Source organism: Mobula birostris, chromosome 6 (genome assembly GCF_030028105.1).
Source record: "Mobula birostris isolate sMobBir1 chromosome 6, sMobBir1.hap1, whole genome shotgun sequence".
NCBI lineage: Eukaryota > Metazoa > Chordata > Chondrichthyes > Myliobatiformes > Myliobatidae > Mobula > Mobula birostris.
This window is the reverse complement of record NC_092375.1, coordinates 110835416-110842756: the sequence shown is the minus strand read 5'-3', so window position 1 is coordinate 110842756 and position 7341 is coordinate 110835416. Positions and strand designations below refer to the sequence as shown.

Here is a 7341-nt window from a genome sequence, read left to right as displayed (position 1 = left end):
TGGAGGAACAACACCTTATATTCTGCCTGGGTAGCCTCCAACCTGATGGCATGAACATTGACTTCCCTCACTTCCGCTAATGCCCCACCTCCCCCTCGTACACCATCCGTTACTTATTTATATACACACATTCTTTCTCTCACTCTCCTTTTTCTCCCTCTGTCCCTCTGACTATACCCCTTGCCCATCCTCTGCATTTCCTCCCACCCCTTGTCTTTCTCCTTGGGCCTCCTGTCCCATGATCCTCTCATATCCCCTTTGCCTATCACCTGTCCAGCTCTTGGCTCCATCCCTCCCCCTCCTGTCTTCTCCTATCATTTCGGATCTCCCCCTCCCCCTCCAACTTTCAAATCTCTTACTAACTCTTCCTTCAGTTAGTTCTGACGAAGGGTCTCGGCCTGAAACGTCGACTGTACCTCCTCCTAGAGATGCTGCCTGGCCTGTTGCATTCACCAGCAACTTTGATGTGTGTTGCTTGAATTTCCAGCATCTGCAGAATTCCTGTTGTTTGCGCTGTAATTGATTGATTTATTTATTATCATTTTTATTTTTTCTTCTATATTATGTGTAGCATTGAACTGCTGCTGCTAAGTTAACAAATTTCAGGACACACGCTGGTGATAATAAACCTGATTCTGATTCTGAAAATGAATCTCAGGATAGTATATAGAGACATATGTACTTTGATAATAAATTTACTTTGAACTTTGAGCAAAGAACAGACCCGGTTTTCATAGAAACGGATCTCAGATAGTCAGGCTGCACAACTGCTTCTCCCTCCCCATCATCCTCTACATGGGTGCCCGCCCACCCGGGCTGTGCGCTGAGCCCATTGCTGTACACTCCGCTCATACATGACTGCATAGCCAAACACCCGAGCAATCACATTGTCAAGTGCGCTGATGACTCACCAGTGATGAGGCTCATCACCAACAACGTTCAGACAGCCTACAGAGAGGAGGGGGGAGAGCTCGAGCCCTGGTGCCAGACAAATAACCTCTTCCTCAATGTCAAAAAGACAAAGGAGATGGTTATCGACCTCAGGAGAAATTGCACCGCTCACGCACACTACTCCTCTTTACATCAGTGGCACAGCAGTGGAAACTGCAAGCAGTTTCAAACTCCTGAGAGTACCCATAACACACAACCTTTCATGGTCCCAGAACACATCCTACACAGTCATGGAAGCTCACCAGTGCCTGGATTTCCTGAGGAGGCTGAAGAGAGCTGGACTTTGCATATCCATCTTTCTACAGATGCGCAGTAGAGAGTACCCTAACAAACTGCATCACTGTTTTTATGCACTGTGGCGGGTAGTCAAGACTGCCCAATGCATCACGGGGACCAGCCTACCCACCATCGAGGACATATGTGCAGAAAGGTGTCGGAAATGGGCCGGTAACGTCAGGAAGGATCCCACACACCTTGCTCATGGACTGTTTGTCCCTCTCATCAGGGAAAAGGCCACATAACATCCACACCAAGGCCACCAGACTCCATAAGTTACTTTCCCCAAGCAGTAAAATTGATCAACACCTCCACCCACTACTTTATTAGTTCCCATTAGTCATACGGCTGGGTGATCTGGAAGACCGTGTAAGGGATCTGGAGCAGCAGCTGGATGACCTTCGACTCATAAGGGAGAATGAGGCAGTCATAGATGAGAGCTACAGGGAGGTAGTCACACCTAGGCTATTGGAAACATGTCGTTGGGTGACAGTCAGAGGGGGGAAAGCGAAGGTGAGCAGACAGGTAGTGCAGAGCACCCCTGTAGCCATTCCCCTGAATAATAAGTTTACCGTCCTGGATACTGTCGGCGGGGACGACCAACCAGGTGTGAGCCACGGTGGCAGGGCCTCCGGCACTGAGTCTGACCCTGTGGTGCAGAAGGGTGGGACGGAGAAGAGGAGAGCTGTCGTCATTGGAGACTCTATAGTCAGGGGAGCAGACAGGAGATTTTGTGGACGTGAGAAGGACACCCGCATGGTTTGTTGCCTCCTGGGTACCAGGGTCCGGGATGTCTCTGACCGGGTGCACGACATCCTGGTATGAGAGGGAAAGCAACCAGAAGTCGTGATACATGTTGGGACCAACGACATAGGCAGGAAGGGGGATGAGGTGCTGAAGTGTGAGTTTCGGGAATTAGGCAGAAGGCTGAAGAACAGGACTTCAAGGGTGACGTTCTCAGGATTGCTGCCAGTGCTACGTGACAGAGATGGTAAGAATTGGAGGAGATGGCAGTCGAATGCGTGGCTGAGGAGTTGGTGCAGGGAGCAGGGTTTTAGATTTTTAGATCATTGGGATCTCTTCTGGGGAAGGTGGGACCTGTACAGAGTGGATAGGTTGCACCTGAACTTGAGGGGGAGCAATATCCTTGTAGGTAGATTTGCTAGCATGGTTCCGGAGGGTTTAAACTAATTTGCAAAGGGGATGGGACCCAGAGCGATAGAGCAGTGAAAGAAGTGCATGGAGTAAAGCCAAATCTAACATACAGAGAGGCTTTGAGGAAAGAGAAGCAGAATAAACGGTGTAAAGACAGTAAGGTAGAAGGGCTGAAATGTGTGTACCTCAATGTAAGAAGCATCAAAAATAAAGGTGATGAACTGAGAGCTTGGATACATACATGGAATTATGATGTAGTGGCCATTACAGGGACTTGGCTGGCACCAGGGCAGGAATGGATTCTCAATATTCCTGGATTTCAGTGCTTTAAAAGGGATAGAGAGGGTGGAAAAAGGGGAGGAGGGGTGGCATTACTGGTCAGGGATACTATTACAGCTATAGAAAGGGTGGGTAATGTAGCAGGATCCTCTTTTGTGTCAATATGGGTGGAAGTCAGGAACAGGAAGGGAGCAGTTACTCGACTGGAGGTATTCTATAGGCCCCCTGGTAGCAGCAGAGATATAGATTGGGAGGCAGATTTTGGAAAGGTGCAAAAATAACAGGGTTGTTATCATGGGTGACTTTAACTTCCCTAATATTGATTGGCACCTGATTAGTTCCAAGGGTTTAGATGGAGCAGAATTTGTTAAGTGTGTCCAGGATGGATTCTTGTCACAGTATGTGGACAGGCCGACCATGGGGAATGCTATACTAGATTTAGTACTAGGTAATGAACCGGGTCAGGTCACAGATCTCTCAGTGGGTGAGCATCTGGGGGACAGTGACCACCGCTCCCTGGCCTTTAGCATTATCATGGAAAAGGATAGAATCAGAGAGGACAGGAAAATTTTTAATTGGGGAAGGGCAAATTATGAGGCTAAAAGGCTAGAACTTGTGGGTGTGAATTGGGATGATGTTTTTGCAGGGAAGTGTACTATGGACATGTGGTCGATGTTTAGAGATCTCTTGCGGGATGTAAGGGATAAATTTGTCCCAGTGAGGAAGATAAAGAATGGTAGGGTGAAGGAACCATGGGTGACAAGTGAGGTGGAAAATCTAGTCAGGTGGAAGAAGGCAGCATACTTGAGGTTTGGGAAGCAAGGATCAGATGGGTCTATTGAGGAATATAGGGAAGAAAGAAAGGAGCTTAAGAAGGGGCTGAGAAGAGCAAGAAGGGGGCATGAGAAGGCCTTGGTGAGTAGGGTAAAGGAAAACCCCAAGGCATTCTTCAGTTATGTGAAGAAAAAAAGGATGACAGGAGTGAAGGTAGGACCGATTAGAGATAAGGGTGGGAAGATGTTCCTGGAGGCTGTGGAAGTGAGCGAGGTCCTCAATAAATACTTCTCTTCGGTATTCACCAATGAGAGGGAACTTGATGATGGTGAGGACAATATGTGTGAGGTTGATGTTCTGGAGCATGTTGATATTAAGGGAGAGGAGGTGTTGGAGTTGCTAAAATACATTAGGACAGATAAGTCCCCAGGGCCTGACGGAATATTCCCCAGGCTGCTCCACGAGACGAGAGAAGAGATTGCTGAGCCTCTGGCTAGGATCTTTATGTCCTCGTTGTCCACAGGAATGGTACCGGAGCATTGGAGGGAGGCAAATGTTGTTCCCTTGTTCAAAAAAGGTAGTAGGGATAGTCCGGGTAATTATAGACCAGTGAGCCTTATGTCTGTGGTGGGAAAGCTGTTGGAAAAGATTCTTAGAGATAGGATCTCTGGGCATTTAGAGAATCATGGTCTGATCAGGGACAGTCAGCATGGCTTTGTGAAGGGCAGATCGTGTCTAACAAGCCTGATAGAGTTCTTTAAGGAGGTGACCAGGCATATAGATGAGGGTAGTGCAGTGGATGTGATCTATATGGATTTTAGTAAGGCATTTGACATGGTTCCACATGGTAGGCTTATTCAGAAAGTTAGAAGCCATGGGATCCAGGGAAGTTTGGCCAGGTGGATTCAGAATTGGCTTGCCTGCAGAAGGCAGAGGGTGGTGGTGGAGGGAGTACATTCAGATTGGAGGATTGTGACTAGTGGTGTCCCACAAGGATCTGTTCTGAGACCTCCACTTTTCGTGATTTTTATTAACGACCTGGATGTGGGGGTAGAAGGGTGGGTTGGCAAGTTTGCAGACGACACAAAGGTTGGTGGTGTTGTAGATAGTGTAGAGGATTGTCAAAGATTTCAGAGAGACATTGATAGGATGCAGAAGTGGGCTGGGAAGTGGCAGATGGAGTTCAACCCAGAGAAGTGTGAGGTGGTACACTTTGGAAGGACAAACTCCAAGGCAGAGTACAAAGTAAATGGCAGGATACTTGGTAGTGTGGAGGATCAGAGGGATCTCGGGGTACATGTCCACAGATCCCTGAAAGTTGCCTCACAGGTGGATAGGGTAGTTAAGAAAACTTATGGGATGTTAGCTTTCATAAGTCGAGTGATAGAGTTTAAGAGTCGCGATGTAATGATGCAGCTCTATAAAACTCTGGTTAGGCCACACTTGGAGTACTGTGTCCAGTTCTGGTCACCTCACTATTGGAAGGATGTGGAAGCATTGGAAAGGGTACAGAGGAGATTTACCAGGATGCTGCCTGGTTTAGAAAGTATGCATTATGATCAGAGATTAAGGGAGCTAGGGCTTTAGAGAGAAGGAGAATGAGAGGAGACATGATAGAGGTGTACAAGATAATAAGAGGAATAGATAGAGTGGATAGCCAGCGCCTCTTCCCCAGGGCACCACTGCTCAATACAAGAGGACATGACTTTAAGGTAAGGGGTGGGAAGTTCAAGGGGAATATTAGAGGAAGGTTTTTCACTCAGAGTGGTTGGTGCGTGGAATTCACTGCCTGAGTCAGTGGTGGAGGCAGATACACTAGTGAAGTTTAAGAGACTACTAGACAGGTATATGGAGGAATCTAAGGTGGGGGCTTATATGGGAGGCAGGGTTTGAGGGTCGGCACAACATTGTGGGCCGAAGGGCCTGTACTCTGCTGTACTATTCTATGTTCTATGTACCATAGTCTAGTGTCATCTTATGGACATACAATCAACCTATGTACAGTATACACGACATCTTACTTATTTATATTTATTGTGTGCGTTTCTTTATTTTGTTCCTTATCTTATGCTTTTTTTGTGCTGCATCGGATCCGGAGTAACAATTATTTCGTTGTCCTCGCATTGGTGTACAGGAAATTACATTAAACAATTTTGAATCTAGAATGCAAAATCACACGCTCTGCGCTCTGCCTTGCTTGGAATCCGAATTGCTTTTCCCATGGCGCCGTCTTGTTCCAAAACCGGCTTCCGTCCGTTGCCTGGGGCAGCGGCGCGAGACGCCGGCAGTTGCCATGGCGACCGGCGGCTGAACGCGGGGTTGCAAGGCTCGGTGTGGCGGCGACATAGCGGTAAGTGGTGCCGAGGCTCATTCCGAGCTGGGCATCCTGAGGGAGGGAATATTAGGGCAATAGGGAGGAGGATTGGGGCAATAGGGGAAGGGGATTTGGGCAGTGAGGTAGGAGAGGGGTCACTGGGGAGTGAGGACTGGGGCAATGGGGAGGAAGGATTGGGGCAATAGGGTAGGAGAGGGGTCACTCGGGAGTGAGGGCTGGGGCAATGGGGAGGGAGGATTGGGGCAATAGGAGAAGGGGATTGAGGCAGTGAGGTAGGAGAGGGGCCACTGGGGAATGAGGAATGGGGCAATAGGGTAGGAGAGGTACCAAGGGGAGGGAGGACTGGGGAAAAGGGGAACGAGAGAGACAATGGGGAGGCATTATTTGGCCAATAGGGAGTGAGGATTGGGGTAATAGGTGAAGGGGATTGGGGCAGTAGGGTATGAGAGGGGTCACTGGGGAGTGAAGACTGGGGCAATGGGGAGGGAGGATTGGGGCAATAGGAGAAGGGGATTGAGGCAGTGAGGTAGGAGAGGGGCCACTGGGGAATGAGGAATGGGGCAATGGGGTAGGAGAGGTACCAAGGGGAGGGAGGACTGGGGAAAAGGGGAACGAGAGAGACAATGGGGAGGCATTATTTGGCTAATAGGGAGTGAGGATTGGGGTAATAGGTGAAGGGGATTGGGGCAGTAGGGTATGAGAGGGGTCACTGGGGAGTGAGGACTGGGGCAATGGGGTCGGAGAGGTGCCAAGGGGAGGGAGGATTGGGAAATAGGGGAAGCTTAGGGGCAGTGGAGGGGGAATGGGGGATTAAGGCAGTAGGGAAGGAAAGTTGGGGCATTTGTTTGGGTAGTGGGATAGGAGATTTCGGCACTGGAGCAGAGTTGGGGCTATGATATTGGGGCAAATCACAAATTAGAGCAACCGTTTGGCAGTGGGGCAGGGGCTTTTGGGAAATGGGTCTGGAGAATTGGAGTAGATGACTGGGCAGCATGTCAGAGGAAAATGGGGCAGATAGATTAGGCTGTGGGGGGAGGGATTGGGGCAGTAGGATGGGCAGGTGGCAGTGGGTTATGAGGCAATTGGAACTGGAAGCAAAGGAAGGAGGACAAGACGATTGGACAGGGACATGCACTGGAATGCACTGCCTGAGTCAGTGGTGGAGGCAGATACACTCGTGAAGATTACGAGATTACTAGACAGGTATATGGAGGAATTTAAGGTGGGGGGGTTATATGGGAAGCAGGGTTTGAGGGTCGGCACAACTTTGTGGGCCGAAGGGCCTGTAATGTGCTGTACTATATTCTATTCTATGACATTGGGACAAGAGTTTAAAGTATCTGGGGCAGGGGAAATGGAGGTTAAAATGAAGCAACGTGGCCTGCAAAAAGAATTGCTGTATTTTGTTAGGGAGCACTGGTATTGTGGTAAGAAAACTATGAGTAGCGGGATTGGAGCAATGGTGCGGTTAGAAAGGGGTTTGCACAGACCAGAGGATTAAGTGGCAGGGTAAAAGACATTGGGGACATGGAACGAAGGACAGGCAGAGCGTTTAATGGCTATACCCACTT

At 48.9% G+C, this 7341-nt stretch overlaps 1 protein-coding gene across 6 annotated transcripts in view; it reads left to right on the top strand.

The window, feature by feature from the left end:
- The first annotated feature begins 5757 nt into the window (after window positions 1-5757).
- Window positions 5758-7341, top strand: part of cfap65 (cilia and flagella associated protein 65) — a 218755-nt gene continuing 217171 nt past the window's right edge. For all 6 annotated transcript variants that reach the window (XM_072260976.1, XM_072260975.1, XM_072260974.1 and 3 more), the window contains exon 1: window positions 5758-5785. The gene's annotated coding sequence lies outside the window, so the exon portion shown is untranslated. The remainder of the gene's footprint in view (window positions 5786-7341) is intronic.